The following is an 18,381-nucleotide window of genomic DNA, read 5'->3' on the forward strand; positions in this document are numbered from 1 at the left end:
AGTGATATGGCCGCTATTTAAGTAGCAGACTGGGGAAGGAGTCTGGAGACTTTTGGCCAGACACATAAAGGAAAGGAGGGTAGCAGTGAGCTTTGTAAACAGCTTGGGGAAGATCGTTCTGGGGAGAAGACATCAAAGAGGCCTGTGTGGCTGAGTGGTGAGCAAGGGAAGAAGGAAGGAAGCGTGGTCAGGGAAGACAGAAGCAAGGGCCATGCAGGCTTAGATGCACATGGTAAGCACTTTGAATTTTATTCTTAGTGTTGAGGGGAGTCATTGGATGGTTTTAGAAAATGAAATATCATGATGTAACTTAACATATTAAAAAAGATCCTCACTTGGCTACTCACAAGGGGATAGACTAAATTTCCAAAATGAAAAGCAAGGTGAGACGCTGCAGCCCGGGAAGAGCAGGTGATGGCTGATGAAGAGGGGCGCAGTGATGGAGTGAGACAGGCGCTACTGAGAACTTTGAAGGCAGAACTGGCAGTTTCTCAACAAAGGAATGGATGTGGGATATGAAATTAAGACAGGAATCAAGATTGATTTCAAGGATTTGGGCATGAAGGACAGAAAGTATGCTGATGGCACTTTCTCAGAAAGCAAATATTTGTGGAAGGAAAAAAAAAAGTGAAGAGTTCAATTTTGAAAAAGCAAAAATTTACTTAGTTACCTATTAGGAATCCAAGTGCCAATTAGCTATGAGCCTAGCGCTCAGGTAGTCTGGGCTATAAATATAGTTGGAAAGTGACATGCTACAGGGGATGTGTTAGAAGTTGGTACGTCTGTGAGATTCAAAGCCATGGTCACGAGATGTCCTAGGAAGGGGATGTGGATAGGGAAGAGAAGAGGTACAAGGACAAGGCCCTGAGCACTGGAACCTTCAGTGCTTGAGAAAGGCACAAGGATGAAGCCAGGTAGACTGAAAAGGAGCAGTCAGTGTTCGAAGGAAAACCAGAAGTGGGCGATGTCACCAAAACTAAAGGAAGAGAATCTGCAGAAAAGAACGTGATCAACTGTGTCACTGCTGAGAATTTGAATAGGATGGAGACGGAGAATTACCATTTAAAACGGTCAGTTTGGAGGTCATTAGGGACCCTAATTAAGAGTACTTTTAGTGGAGGGGCAGGAGGGAAAGACTAATTAGACACAAAAGAGAACAGCATGAGAAAGAGATAAGAGTAAAACCAACTCCTCTGAGATATTTGCTGTCTAAGGGAACAGAGAGAGGGCTGTGACTGGTGGGAGAGGAGTCAAGGTTTTTTTTTAAATTTTTTTTTTATCCTCACCCGAGGACATTTTTCCATTTTTTGTTCAGACAGAGCGGGAGGGAGAGAGAGGAAGAGAGAGAGAGGGAGAAACATTGATGTGAAGGGACACATTGAGTGGCTGCCACCCACACCACCAACCAGGGCCAGGGACAAACTACAACCGAGGTACGTGCCCTTGCGGGAACCGAACCCGGGCCTCTCTGTACCGCAGGCCGACGCTCCAACCGCTGAGCCAAACCGGCCAGGGCAGGAGTCAAGGTTTTAGTGCTGTTTTATGATGGGGATATTATACATGCTTCTATATGCAAATGAGAACTACCCAACAGATAGGGAAAATTTGATGATGGGGAGGAAAAATAATAATTCTAGGAGTAGTCTTTGAGATGGAGAGAAGAGATGGGATTCAAATGCACAATTCAGAAGATGGCTTCAGGAGCATGGGGAGGTCACACAGTGTAACAGGAGAGACAGCTGAATAACCAAGAAAAACCCATGTAGGCAGATTGGAATACTTGCCGGTGAATATAGAAATTCTCTTTTGACAGTCTGTTTCCTCAGTGAATTCCAGAGGGCAGAGACAAAGCGTTTGGGAGTTCAGGGGTATGTTAGTTGCATATTGCTATGTAACAATGTCACAAATTTAGCACCTTAAAAAATGCAGCATTAGCATCTCCTAACTTTTTGGGTCAGGAGTCTGAGCATGGTTTAGCTGGTCCTCTGAAAAGTTGCAATCAAGGTGTCAGCCAAATCTATGTTCTCAAGACTTGACTGGGAAAGGATTCCCAGATTGATTTCAAGGATTTGGGCATAAGGGACAGAAACCCACTTCCAAACCCATGGTTGTTGGCAGGACACAGGTACTTGCAGACTGATGGACTGAATACCTTCATTTCTTGCTGGCTGTTGCCTGGTCACCCTCCGTTCTCTGCCTTGTAGACCTTTCAAATAAGGTGATGGCTTCATCAGCACCAGCAATAAAGAGCCTTCCAGCCAAACAGACGTTACAGTCTTAAAGCTAATTAGAGATGAGACATTTAGTCACCTTGGCTAAACTGAGAAAGTAATAAGGGATTTGGACTTCTTGTCAGGGGGACTAAGATAAGCAGGAGTATAGGACACAGTGTTAGTCATGCTGATGGTATTGCATGGGGAGCTAGATGATTACGTGTTATTGTAGACCCTTCTTTGGCGTTGGTTCAAGGTAAGGTTGGGATGATGGGAGGACGAGAAGTCATGGTCATAGTGAGAGTCAGCCAGGCTTTTGTCTCCCCCACTGCCCAGTTCAGTGGAGAGCAGTGCAGGAGCTAGGAGAAGGGGTTCTTTCCAGCCGCAGTCAGCTTTCAGAATGTCATTCGAGCCCCCCCCCCCCCACACACACACACACACTCTCCAGTTACCCAGATCGAGGTTTAGATACTGCCTCTATCACTGGTTTGCTCTGAAACTCCACTAGGCTACTGTGTATCATTTAAATCAACAAACGGGCAGATAACCTCAGGGGGAGGTCAGTGCTGCTACAGTTTGCAACTTCGAGTTTAATTAGAGTTTGTCATTTATGAAAATATGTGATAGATCATCTCAACTAAAATTTAGTTGCAAAGTCCACAAAATTCAATAATCCACAAGATGATAACATATACAATTATTTTGGTATTTAGATTAAAGAATTAACAAGAAATTTGAAAAAGATGTGGCATCCTACTTTGTAGCACAGTAGTTTGTGTGTGTGTGTGTGTGTGTGTGTGTGTGTGTATATATATATATATATATATATATATATATATATATAAATAATCTGATCTGCAGAAATGTCATTTGAACCACTAAGCTTTTTATTAGACAGAAAGGAAGGAAACTGGGAAGGCAAAGGGAAGGAAGGAAGGAAGGAAGAAGAAAAGAAAGGGAAGGGGTGGGTGGGTAAAGGGAAAATGACAGAAAGCAAAGGAGGAATGAAGAGAAAGAAAGAAAAACAAACAAAAAAAAGGCCCTGGAAAATTTTTTAAAAATTTGAAAATGAAGTACATTTACACTTATACTCAAGTTGCTGATTAATTTTTTTAGTGAAAGTGCTAGATCAACTGAAGTTAGATAGAGTAGGTTTCTCAATTACCTTTAAGAAGCAACAATGCCGCCCTGGCCAGTTTGGCTCAGTGGATAGAGCATCGGCCTGCGGTCCTGAGAGACCTGGGTTCGGTTCCGCTAAGGGCGCGTACCTCGGTTGCAGTTTGTCCCCGGCCCTGGTCGGTTGTGCGGGTGGCAGCCACTCGATATGTTCCTTTCACATTGATGTTTCTCTCTCTCTCTCTGTTCCTCTCTCTCCCTCCCACTCTATCTGAACAAAAAATGGAAAAAATGTCCTCTGGTGAGGATAAAAAAAAAAAAAAAAAAAAAAAGCAACAATGCTTCTAAATGGTGAATTAAAACATATTTTTCTAAAGTTATCAGAAACTGCACAATTAGGAAGAAATATTTCAGCTTACTAATTCTTGGGTTAATGTCTACAAAAGTTAAAAATTCAAAAAGACTGAACTTTTGCAGGGCATCATTAAAGAAAATTCATATTTTCTCAGCTACCTTAATAATATATAATGCTATAATGCTGAGCAACAAAAGGAACTTGCCAATTAGGGGAAGATACTAATTTAATTAAATAAAAGTGTGGGGTTTTTCATTTGTGATAGAGATGACTGAGATTGTGAGATCGAACATCTGCCAAAAATATCAGATATTATTTCAATAAAATTAATGGTTTATTTTATAAGAGAAATATTTATGAGAGGAAAAGTTTAAGAAGGTACAGCATATAAAAAAATCTTTTTTAATTGGTGTTAGATGTTACTAGATTTTGTGAGCAAATAAATCTGAAGTTCTTGCAAAACTGTCAGCTTCTAGGACTCATAGGACTATGCATACATCTTCAAAAGTATTTGTCACTTTTCCACATAGAAATTCACATTATTTTCCAATAGCCTGTTACTACTCAGAAATAAGGCATTTGAAAAGCATCACACTAAAACATTTCAAACTTTTTTTATTGCTGACATTACTACAGATGCCCCTCCCCCACCTTCACCCCTTTGTTGTCCATGTCCATGGGCTATGCTTTGCATAGATGCATATATGTTCTTCGGTCAATCTCTTCCAGTTCACCCCTTCCCTTTGACATTTGTCAGTCTGTTCCAGGTATCCATGCCTCTCGTCTTATTTTGTTCACGATGTCCCACATGTAAGTGAGATCATGGTATTCATCTTTGTACTGACTAGTGTTTTGCTTAGTATAACACTCTCCCGGCTCATTCGCACTGTCCTTTTCTTACAGTCGCAAGTTGCACTCCTGGAAGGTACTCCTGCTAACCCATCCAAGCAGCTGCCACCAGCTCTACCTGACTCAGTGTTTCAGTCTCACTAGGGGAAGGCTTGATCCCCACAAGAAATTGTTCGTAATTGCATATACTCACAAATGACTGCTCTGCCCAGAGGTCAGCAGCCCGCAGGTGGTAGACCACTGGTCAATAAACTCAGTTATTTTCCTCTTCTTACGCCACATTTCTATGTTATCCATTGGCCTTTAGTACATTGTGCACCTCAATTAAACAACTTAAATGGTTTCAGACCTAAAATTATAATAACCCTTTATAGAAAATCCAATCCACAATAAAATTTTTGTATATTTAATGAGTTCCCAGAACACGTCAAACATTTGAAAAATTGTATATCATAAAACCTGTTTTTTAAAAAGAGCATACTGTGAAACTCAGCTGATGAGGATTCCATGATCAGATATAAATGTGGCCAAGTTATTAATTGCTGTTTCCTTCAATTAAGAAACAAATTGAGCCCAGCCAGTGTGGCTCAGTGGTTGAGCATCGACCCATGCACCAAGAGGTCGCCAGTTGGATTCCTGGTCAGGGCACATGCCCAGGTTGTGGGCCAAATCCCCAGTGGGGGGCATGCAGGAGGAGGCCAGTCGATGTTCTTTCTCAACAATGTTTCCATCTCTCTCTCCCTCTCCCTTACTTTCTCTCTAAAATCAATAAAGAAAAAAAAAATTGAATCTATTCAAAATGCACGTAACATATTTAAGACAGTTTGACACATAGTCAGAACTCAGGAATTTAGTAACATATTTCCTTGTTTGCCCATAGGCTAGGAACTTAGACGTTAAAACTTCAGAATGACTCCACTGTGAGTGTTCCCTTAGCCCTTCAGAGAGGATTGTCCTCTCCTAATGCCTTCTCCATGTCTACCTCTATACACACTGTGCTAATCGGGGCCTTTTCAGTTCCATGACAACCTAACTAAATGAGCTGAATGAAAAAGGAAGGTTTACTGGCTGATGGAATGGAATCAAAAGGCATAATCCAGGGTAGAATCTGAGGGTTCAAAATGCCGCCCTGGTGCTCTCTCTCCACATCTCGCTTTTGCTTCCCTCAGTGTGTTGGCTTCTTTTCTCAGACAGAAGCTTTCCATGCGGGACAAAATATATCCACGGAGTGCTCCGAGGTTATATTTTTAGAGCTCAGCTGAGCTTGGTTCACATGCCTAGCCCTGAAGCAGTCTCTGTGGCACAGGGAGCCTAGATCACATGTCCAACCCCGAAATACAGGGATCCGTGATATCACCAGGACCACACAGAGTAGGGAAGGGTGGTTCTTCAAATATAAAGGACAGGATTTTGATCAGAAAGAGTTTAAGGACACCGGGCAAGCAAAAAACAAACAAACAAAAACCAAAAAAACAAATGTCATGTGAAAAAAAAAGAAAAAAGATTATTTTGCTTCTGAATTGTGAACTCTTTGGGTATGGAAATAGTGCATTCATTCTATTTCATCATGTAACACTAAGCACACTATATATGTTTACTAAATGGCAGTAGGAGGTGTGATCTAAAATAAAATAGAGTGGTCAAAGGAGGCTTCATTGGGAAGTTGATATTTGAGTAAAGAGCTGAAGAAAGTGAGGGACCAGCATGCTGTGTTTGTCAAATTACGAAACTAACATCAGTTACATCAGAGTTTATTCAGATTCAGCAGTTGTTCCCTTAATGTCCTCTAACTGTTCCAGGATCCAGTCCCAGGCATCATTTGCGTTTAGTGGTCACGTCTCCATAGTGCCTGTGGTCTCTGACAGTTTCTCAGTCTTTCCTTGTTCCATGACCTTGGCAGTTTTGTGAGAACCGGTTATATATTTTGCAGGATGCCCCTCAATTTGAGCATAACTGTTGTTTTCTTATTTCATGTCTAGACTGGGGTTATTGTTTTCTTTGTGTGTTTTTTTTTTAGGAAGAATACTACAGAGGAATACTACAGAGGGAGCATGTTTTTTGAAGGTAGAAGAAAACATTCTGTTTGCTGTTGGGGAGATTTAATGATGTGTGAGTGAGAGAGAACCATTGTCAGAGTAGTGCCTTTGAGCAGCCAGGAAATTGGATTCAGAACCCAGGGGGAGAGATTGGCCTTAGATGAAAACAAGGACAGTTTACAAGCACAGATGGTGCATTCAGGAGAGTTCAGGTGGTGGTGGGAGCTTATGCACATTTACTTTTGATTGTGTAATAGTTTTCTATTGCTGTGTAACAAATCATCATAATTGTAGCAGCTTAAAACAACGTATTTTATTATTTCAGTTTCCACTAGTCAGGATTCCTGTCATGGCTTAACTGGATTCTTTGTTCAGGTTCTCACAGGGCTGTAATTTAAGGTGTCTGCTAGTGCTGGGGACACAGGTAAAGCTCAGGGTCCTCTCCAGCTCACATGGTTGTTAGGGGAGTTAATTTCCTTCGAGATATGGACTCAATGGTGGTTTGTTTCCTTCAGGTCAACACGTCTCTAATGTCTTTTGTCTCTAATCTCCGGACTTCTTTTAAAGACTCACCTGATTAAGTCAGCCCTCCGAGGATGAGGATTATCTACCTTTGGATTAATTTAGTCAACTGCTTAGGGATCTCAATTAACCTCTAAGTCCGTTCACCTTTGTCATATTTGGTTAGAAGTTATGGATCCTGGCTGCACTTTAGGGGCAGAGATTATATCAAGGGGCTCATTGGGCATCATCTTCCATTGCTTCTACTGTCTTAGTTAAGTAGGAAGCAAGACCACAAATTGTTTAGATGGAGAAGAAAGAAGTGGAGGTTTGAGAAAATGGGAAAAAATAAAATATATCTGAGAATAAGTGTACCTTTTGACTGAAAACAGTCTCTTCAAGATTTGTAGGGCTTCTCCAGCATGTGGTTTTCTAAGATAACTGCTTATCCAACCCAATCTTCACACTTTAACCAATCACTGAATATTCTGGATGGCGTTTGTGGCACTTGGTCATACATAGTAAGAATAATGGATTCTACCGTCTTAAACTTTATTGATCGATGGTTTCTGAACTATCAAAAATACCTGAGAGGCTTAAAATAGGTTTTCTGTAATAAGTTTTAAAACATCTTATAGAAAAGCTATATGTAGACCACTTAATTATGGAATATCGCGAGTATATTAGCCATTGATAATCTGCCTGTTTAAATGGTCCCTGTTTGAACTTTCATGCTTTGGAGAACTAACTGTTCTTCCAGAAGAAAGCATTGAAATGTCATGTTTCACTTCTGTGTGGTCTCTGCTAAATGGCACTTGGGAATTTTTTTAGTTAAGTCATTTTAGACATAACATCATTACTGTGGATCCAGTCGTCGGGTATTGAGTTATCAGTTCTTTGAAGACATACATTTTGAGGAGGTGTGGGAGGGAGACATATATTTTATAAAATCTTACAGTGAAGCTCACAACTAAGTTTGAATAGCAGGAGTTTTAAATACACTGTTAAAAATCTGTAATGGACAGTTAAGGGAATTGCCAGACAGTGAAAGACACATGTGAGCTTGTCAAACAAGGCTTTCAGTGTAGATTTTGTCGTTAGTCAGTGATGCCAAAGGAACAGGTTACAGTTAAAGACTGAGTGGAGGAAACTACCATTGTTCCACAGCTGGCTGGTGCTGTTTACATGCCACTGTGGAGCCTGTATCTTCATTAGCTTTGAGCAGGTGTACGTTGACCCTTGTTTCATTGTCAAGACAGGATCAGAGGCTGTGGGTGCTGGCAACTGATTTGTCTGTTTTAGTCCGTCTTTGTCCAATGACTGTTTACTGCATCACCTTGATTTATAAGCAAAACCTACAAAAATGTGTTTTGCAGTTATCGAGCAATAATACAGAAAATATCGCTATTTTTGGTGAAGGAAGTTAATGTTATATAGTTTATTTCAGCATAAATAAAATGTGAATTTTGGAAAAAAAAAACTGATCTATGAGGAATTATGAAAATTATGAATAATGGAGAAATGAGGTTACTATTCCACACATGGTTTTCTAAATCGTAATATTGTTTGAAAAGCACATCAATATTTCATTTTTAAAAATTTCTGCTGCATGTTCTTTTTTAATAGAAGTGTTAAATTTAGCAAAACATTTAATGGAAAGAGCATAGGGATTATGCAAATAGCTCAAAAGCTATGACTATCTCAAACATTATACTTGTTAGAATAAATGACTGATTAAAAGTCTGTTTAACAGGGACACTTTCAGAATTTCTGCCACTAATATGTTAAATCAACAGCAACAGCCTTACTTTTAGGTGAGAATAAATTTTTTTTCTTCGTTTGTTTGCTTTATAGAACTTCCCTGAAATTGACTTTGTGTGAAAGGCTCATTAACCAAAAATAACTTATGAAATAGAACTACAATTTTATTTTTAATATTTTAGTTAATAAATACAAAAGGAAATTACACACACACACACACACACATATATATATATATATATATATATATATATATGCCAATATTATTTGGCTACAACCATCAAATCATGGAACACAACTGCAATCTTGCAAGTAGCCCAAGAGGAACAGAATGACATTAAGAAATATTTATGAACAGAAACTTCCATGTGACATGTAGTCTGTACATGCAGTGCTTCATGTGAATCTGTGTTCAGTTCAACAAGCATTTAATCTGCATTTATCGTGCCAGGCACTGGGGATATAAAGGTGGACACACTCACTAACTGGAGCCAGGCTTCAAAGCTACAGGAAATGCTACATTTCATTAAATTCAGTGTTGGGTCCATGCCAATCTCTTTAAAACTTATATGTCTATTATGTTGTTTGTTTGTTGTGTGTGATGTATTTGATATATTTTTAAAAAGTGTAAGCAATAATATTCCCTCAAGGTGGTTATAGCAGAGAATAAAATACTCAAGTATAAAAGCTTCTCTCAGCAAAAAGGAGTAAGTGCTAGAAGCGTATTCTGAGTGCCCACCTAGTCTAGTAGGGAAAGGGCTGGGTGTAGGAAATATTTTGAGATAAGTTGACCCTATAATAAAATGACAGTTTGTTCAATTCTATCTCTACTTAGCTGCAGGATAGTGGCAACTGCCTTATGTAGTTTCTTTAACTATAAAATAAACAAAGAAAAGCTATCTCAGAATGTTGGTTAACCATTATATAGAATAACATACAACACTTAATATGGTATTTGATACACATTAGATATTTATTAGAAACATTATTTCCTTTCTTCCTTTGCTTTTTTGTCCTACCCTCCTCTTAGTAGGAGTAAATAAAGTGAGGAACAATGCAAAAGATACCACATGCCCCCCCCCCCCACACACACACACAAATCTTCATGTGGTTATGAAACAGCAAGTTGTGTTTGGTGATCCCTCTGAAGTAAAGTATTATTGTAGAAGAAATTTTAAGAAAAAAAAAAATAACCAGGAGGTGAGGCTGTCACTATAGACGTAGAACGGTAATGAGACATCTGATATACCTTATGAAGAAGTTCGCATTTTATTCTGTAGGCAGTTGGGAGAATGACCTTGACTCTGAAGCTAAAGATTGAGTTGAAATAGTCAATACTGTAGGTATGTAAACTAGTTGAGAAATAAAATGGGCCAAGTGAAAAATGATGATGTCCTAGATATAGTCTGATAGGACAGAGAATACAATAAATATTTAGGAGATATCTAGCGGGACGGGGGGCGGGAGGTAGTAGGTAGAGACTAGTACTTAATGTTTGACGGGATTTAGGGCACACGAGTGTGATAAGGCAAAGAATGACCCCAGGCTCTGGTTGTATGGTTGAATGATAATGTCATGGATTGAGATAGGGAAGAGAGAATAAGGAAGATGAGCTGTTCTACTACTAGAAGTGGAATTGTTGGTCATATGGTATATAGATGCTTAAATTTGTAAGAAACTGGCACATGGTTTTTGAAAGGTGAAATATTTTATACCACCACCAGAAAAATATGAGTTTTGCATTATTGGTTTTTAAATTTTAGCCATTTGTATGAGTGTGTAATAAGTAGTACTACATTGTAGGTTTTTAACAATATTAATATACAGAGAATTTAATTTGTGTGCATGTGTATTGGGTGGGGGTTGATGGAATAGCTCTGTGAATTTGGCAAATGTAGTCAGGTAATCATTACCTCAACCAGGACACAGAATAGTTCCCTCACTCCCCAAATTATCTTGTGCTGCTCCTTTGTAATCAACCCCATTCCTAGCTCCTAAACCTTGGAGACTACTAAGCTTTTGTCTGTAGAGTTTTCCTTCCAGAAAGTCATATAAATAGAAACATAAAGTATATAATTCTTAGAGGCTTACTTCTTTCGCTTAGCATAATGTATTTGAGATTTACCCATGTGGTTGCACGTATGTTGTTTCTTTTCACTAATCAGCAATATTCTATTGTGTAAATGCACATTCATTTATTCTTTTTTTTTTTTTTTTTTCATCCTCGCCCGAGGATATTTTTCCATTTTTTGTACAGATAGAGTGGGAGGGAGAGAGAGAGAGAAACATCGATGTGAAGGGACACATCAAGTGGCTGCCACCCGCACGACCAACCAGGGCCGGGGACAAACTGCAACCGAAGTACGTGCCCTTAGCGGGAACCGAACCTGGGTCTCTCTGGACCGCAGGCCGACGCTCTAACCGCTGAGCCAAACTGGCCAGGGCCATTCATTTATTCTTTTGCCCAATGAAGATTTGGATTGTTCCCACTTTGAGTAAAAAAATGACAGTAATGGCCAATATTTATTGGACATTACCAGGTTTCAGGGATGTTTTAGGCACTTTATTTGTATCAATGTATTTAATATCCAAAAAATGATATTTGAAAGGCAAAGATTGGAGTAATAAAAGCTAGAGTGGATGATAAATATTAATTTTAAGGTTTGGGTAATTTTATGAAATTCTCTTTTCCCTGAAAGTTTTTATATATTATAGGAATGCATTTTTTCCCATTTTTCGTGGTTTTGATGCTATTGATACCATTAACATAAAAGTAATTTTAGTGCTAAATAGTAAGCTGTCAACCAGACCATTTTCTTTATCTTAAAAATATGGAAACCAGGCAGATCAGTTATTAGTAAACATTTTGGTCTGTTTTTCTTGTTAAGAAAAATGGCAAGGTATGGTTAATATACCACAAACTCAGCAAACATAAATCCTTTTCTATATAAAATTCTGAGTGATATCTAGGTGGTGGAAATATAAGTAATTCTATATTTAAAAAAAATTTATTTTCCATATTTTGTATATTTTCTAAAATGGGCATTATGTCCTTTTAAGTGAAGGAAAAAAACCTTTTAAATAAATTCCCAATATAAAAACTTTAGGTAAAAGATTTCTAGAAATCAATTTCAATGTATTTCTAAAAAAATAAAATAAAATTCTGAGCCATACAGCTAATTTCATTTTCTCTTCTGGAACTAGTCTGTAACTGACTCAACTGCCTTTCATTTTGATTTATGAGAAAGGCTCTGTCATGGATACAGCTGATTAGACATAAGAAATTTTAAAAAATGCAAACTGCCACACCTACAACACAGTTTTTAGCTTTATCAGTTAAAAACTTCAAGTATCTTGAAAGTAGGAAGCAAATGTCTCCCTCATGTGTATATCCCCTTTACCACTACATTGTCTGGCAGAAATTCAAGAGATAGTTAACTAATGAATACTCAGAAAAAAATTACAGAAGAAATTGCTCGAAGGATCCATGAACAATGCACTGTTTGGGATGGATAGATGATAGTACAGACATAGAGATTTGTAACTGCTTTTAGTGAATAGTACCTATGATACTGTAATCATATATAAAAAAATATTAAGAATCGTATGATATTTGCTCTTGAGAGGCAAAGTGCTGATAATGTTCATTATATTATAGTGTTCACTTTATGAGAACCCTCAGAAGGAATTCCTGTTACTACCAAGGCAGCGATATTTTTCTTGGGAGATTTATTTGTATCTCGTACTATGGAATTACACAGTGTGTAGATGATGAAATGTCTTTTCATATTGTCTACTCAAAATCTTAAGAGTTTAATTTGTGACTACCAGTATAGCAGTTTTATTAACCATAATATTCAGCTTGCATTTAATGCTGGCCTTAATAAATGTATTCCTAGTCCTGCTCTATTTTTCACTGAGACTATATTGTCCCATGTTACGTATTCTAACAAATCACTAATATCCTTTTTGAAACAAAGTAGATAAAGGCAGGTAAGTTGAGAGTAAAAAGATAGAAAAGTTCTATGGCAGGAAAAGAGCATGAAGTAAGTCCATTAAAGCAGCTAGAATGAAACCCAGTTACAGGTTTTTGTTTGTTTTTTTCTTTTCTGCTTACTTGCCAGGCTCTAAAAATGCATTCAAATCTAATCAGCAGAATAAAAGCATCCCAGGTTCTTCTCAGTGAGTATAAGTTAATTCAAATCACTATTCAAAGCCAAGTTAGGAGGAATAACAGAGAAGATTGGCTAACAGATGTAAACCCAACTCACTTTTCGGGGTGCTTTAATGTCTGATCTTGCATCAGATCAAACCTCAGCAAAGCTATTACATAATCAGAACCTTCATGAGTTCACTTTCACTGACTTCTCTTTTATTGTTCTATACTTGGAATTTATCCAATAATCATCACAATGACTAGTCATATGAGATCCTCTTGAGTGTTACAAAATGTTGAGGTTATTTTTATTAAAACAGTTTTACCTTTTTTGTGTCAGAGGTCACAAATGAATTCAATCAGCAAATATTTTTAATACTGTACAGTATTGTGAACAGACAAAAATTTATGACACACACAAACATACATATGTCCTCATTTTAGTGACCTCTTGCTCCAAAGGGCAACATGGATGGGAGCTGTTCAGCACCTACCCCTTTTGTTTTTTATTTTTATTTTTTATCCTCACCCGAGGATATTTTTCCATTTTTTTGTACAGATAGAGTGGGAGGGAGAGAGAGGAAGGGAGAGAGAGAGAGAAACATCCACGTGAAGGGACACATCGAGTGGCTGCCACCCGCACGACCAACCAGGACCGGGGACAAACTGCAACCGAAGTACATGCCCTCAGCGGGAACCGAACCCGGGTCTCTCCGGACCGCAGGCCGACGCTCTAACCGCTGAGCCAAACTGGCCAGGGCAGCACCTACCCCTTTTAGGTGTGAGCTTTCCACTGTCCCTAGGACTCTTTGGAAGTCTTAAACCTGATGCATTTATTTACATTACCTGACAGGTTCGTGTAGGTTTTTGCATTTTGACCCTAGATATAATGTCTGTTTGAGAAATTTATTTTAAAACGTATCAACAAAGTAAAGCTTGCCTCATATAGGAAAGGAGGTGCTTCTTTTCTGGCAATAAGGACAATGCACTATCTTGCTTTAACTACTCAGAAGCTCAATAACAAATGTGTGGTCAATTATAGGTGCTAGTACTGTATGCATTTTTAAAATTCCATCATTCATTATTTATATAATAATTTTGTGATTTTTTTTGTGGAAAAATACTTCAAGTCCTTTTTGAAAAGCATCAGAGTACACATATTCTAATAAGAAGAAATATTACCTAAACTCTATTTAAGAATGGCTCAACTTAAAAAAAAGAAATGAAAATATAATGTATATTAACAAAATATTTTATTTGGAGATTAAATTAAGTCTTTAACTACAAACACATAATACTCCTATGAGGAAAAATATAACAGAATTTGAGCTTAGCTCCTGTTCATATCATTACCATTAAATATTTTTCTTACAAAATACCTAAAAAGAGCATAATTTTCAAGAATGCACTTTAAATATAGCAACACAGCAAAATTTCAAGAATACAGCAATCAGATTTGCAGTTTACTTTTTACATGTAATCAGAGATTAGATTGCACCATTGTAATATTAATGGCTTAATAGACTGCAATATGGATAACGTAAGTCTGAGTAATTAAAAAATGATATATAAAACAGCAATGTTCAATAAGTACATATTTAGTATGTACAAACAAAAAAGTGGTAGCATGCTACTCCTAGGTGACTGTTCAAACATAAATTTCTTAAGTTTACTACATGCATTACAATTCATTTCTTCTAAATATTTTTCTATTTTGCATCTGGTATTTTCAAGATCAGGGTCAGGACTACATAACATAAGATACAATTATCAAGTTACCAGGGTGATATAGTGGCTTGATAATGGTTTTTGTAAAACTGACTCAAAAATACTTTTATGCATAGACATAATTATAATTAATGTATTTATTTTAAATGTTATTGAGTAGCTGAAGTTTGTCCCTTTATATTGTGTTGTTTACAATCTTTGCTCAGCTTTCTATCCTATTCTTTGAAAAAGTCAAAAGCAAAAGCATGATGATACAATGATATACCATAAATTGAAGTATATGTAGAATTATCTTACCATGGTACATCATTGCTTTGTGTCATAAAATAGTTATTTCAATGGGGTAGCTTCTAAAAGGCTTTTTATCTTTGTTTAAACATTGTTAACTTTGTATATAAATTGAGAAACTTGAAATTCAATATATATGATGCTTTTAAATGAAGTCTAGCACATTCAATAGAAAAGGTGCCACTATATTTTGAGTTTAGTAAGTTTTAGAACTATGACTATTTGCTTATTAGGTTTCAAATTATTTTGTCTTTTGATGTCATAAATTAAATCATCATATTCATATAACAACAAAAGCGAATCACATAGAAAAGTGCTCCTCCCTTCACTGAGAGCTGGAATAGAAGAGCATAACTAGTAAGTTTTTTGACACAACTAAGAATAAATGAGTCTGTAATTAAGCCAAAGTAGTAACTGAGTTTTTAAAATAACCTTACATTAAACATACAGTAACATTCAGCCTTCATGTGGATGTGTAACAAAGTCAGTATAAAATTTAATTTGAAGTACATTTTCTCAAAGAGGACTATCTGAGCAAAAAACCCCACTATTTTGCTTGTGGCTAGATCAATTTTTTATTTTGAAATTCTAAATATTTATAAAAATAACTGAAATTTTGCTGGTCATAAATAAAGTATATAGCTCTGTACTATGGGACATGAGAATATTGACCTTAATTCAAAATTTATATATAGATTTCAAGCACTCTTTCTGTAGGCACTAGAGTTTAAGAGAAGTACGATTTAAATTGAACAACTGATTATTTGAAAAAGCACAAGGTTATAAATTTAGTAGGTGTTTCAGATGGCTTATTACTTTTGCTGTTTGGGGAAGATCAATTTCTTAAAGGATGTCAGGGCTAATATGAGATTATACCCAAAGGATAAAATAACAAGACAATTGCAAATTAAAAAGAAACTTTTGTGTGTGTGTATAAATCAGATTCACAGTTTTAAAGGTATGTACAATTAAAGATATCTACTTTGTAAGTGCTGCATATCTCAGATAGAGAAATTATACAGAGTGTGACTAAATTCGTACTACCTTTTTACCTTTTGATCAGGAATTAAACATTTCATAAAGAGAAAGAAAGAAATTTTTATATTTAAGATACAATATATTTCATGCATGCTTTCATTAGATGAAAGTTAACTACTCCATAAACAAAATAGTAATCTTTTAATTACACACTCTAAAACAAAAAATGTTAACATGCAACTGATATAAACATTAATAATAGCACTTTTTGACAGTACTAGTCCTTAAAGGGAACAATGAAGGAGATTTGGTTTCTACAGTCAAAAACAATTGGACTAATTAAAGCACAAAACAATTCATTATAATTTATGTATTGCTTAATTACACTGCTTCTTTTAACAGTTATTTTAGTTTATTAAATTAAAACCTATAGTTTTAAAATTAGGATATCATTGTTTGCTGTTACTACTTGTGATCACAATGATCTAAATTGTTACTAGTCAAATGGTAAAGGCAGCTGTAATGAATACCTGAGAAAGTTTGAAAGCATTCCTCCTAAGACTACCAAAACTATTGAGATAATTCCTCTGAATGACTGTTTTCTAAAACAGGAGAAAGGAAAAATGATATTCATATAATTACAAATTAGTGAACTCATATGTGATCAGATTCCGAACATTCTTCCCTGGGTGAAAACTTTCTGCAACGAAGACAGACTGTCTTCCATTATGTGGGAATCTGTTACTGGCTAGTGGGGTGATGTGCTGGGAACTACAGCGAGGTCAGAGGCAAGCTGTCCTGTAGCAGATGATCTATTTCTGCAATCAGAGCAGGCTAGAAAGTGGTGGTATCAGTGTTGAGGATTTGCTGACCCTGTTTTTATACACTCTCCCTTAATCTTAGAATTATTTCATAAAATTAATTTTCTATTATAGTGGGTTCAAATATACAACATAAACAATGAGAAAAATTCATCTGTAATAGATATTTCTGTAAACAAACATGGTATGTTATAAAATATTATTAGGTGTGACATATTTAGAGTTTACCTCCACGATAGCATACAGTGGCTAAGTGGACATAAGAAAATAAAATCCACAGGTTAAATTCATGAGTGTTCCTAGGAAGATACTTGGTTATATCAATCAGTATAGAGATTTTTTTCCTTGTAATTTCCTATAGAAAGTTGATTATTACTATTGTACTAACTTCCTGTGGCCTGACCATTCCCTGACAAATGGCAAATTCTAAGTTATAAATGTGTTATTTTACTTCAAAACCACTGCTTAAAAATAAATTTTCATCCTGTAATGGGCTATTTTATGATAAATCTCACTGACAATTTGTTTCAGACTGTCTTTATATTTTGAAGATTTATATGCATTATTGTTTAGTATTTCCCTATTGCTTCTCTTTAATAAATAAGAAATAATATCCACGTAATAACATATATATTAGATTTTTACTATAGTTCTAGCTGTAAATATTAACTATAATAATAAAAGTATTTTATTCTCTAGGTTTTAAAGTAAGGAGATTCAGTTTTAGCATACCGGTGATTAATTTGTCACCATATGACAAACAACTGCCCTCAAGTATTTAACCTGATAGGAACCATAAAAGTATGTTTTGAAACTGGAATATTATTATTCACAATAACTTAAAATAGTCTTTTAAATAAAATATTTCCATTAATGTTTTAAACTTAATCAAATGTCAAATTTCAGGAATGAATTTAAGATATAAAGAATTTTTATTTCTATGTTCCCAAAAAACTAAAAACAGCTAAGTAAATGTTCTCTATACTTTTGGTAAAAATAGCTTAAAATCATAAAAGAAAGCAATCCAACAGTAACAACTTTTTTATCTAACAGTTAGTTGGTCTCTAATTAAATGGAAAAACATGAGTAACAGAAAAAGAAGTTAAAATGACAAGGTCCACTAAAAATGATAACATTTTAGACATTACATCTTCATAATTGTGAAACAACTGTTTTCTTAATTGCGAAGCAATTGTTACCTTTCGTAAAATAACTTTCCATAGCTTCTAAAATCTGGAATTCAGCATGAAACAGAAACAGTAGACATGCAAAACACATAGTATGCTATGTACATAACCAAAAATCTGCAAATGATTATACATATTGTGCTGCAGAAAGCAGGTATCTGAACACAATATGGTTCACAGTAAGGTTTAAGGTATATGCTTTTATATTCGTTAAGAATTATTGGTAGTTATCCAGAATCCAAACACTTAATAAAGTTTATTGAATCATTAAAAAACTTAGAGATGAAACATGTACATTAACAAATAAAGCAATCTTATTTCTTTAGGCCCAGAATATAAGTAGAATTTAAATGTGTGTTAACTACTTTATATAATAAGCATTTATCTATTGT

Source organism: Molossus molossus, unplaced genomic scaffold (assembly GCF_014108415.1).
Source record: "Molossus molossus isolate mMolMol1 unplaced genomic scaffold, mMolMol1.p scaffold_m16_p_8, whole genome shotgun sequence".
Classification (NCBI taxonomy): Eukaryota; Metazoa; Chordata; class Mammalia; order Chiroptera; family Molossidae; genus Molossus; species Molossus molossus.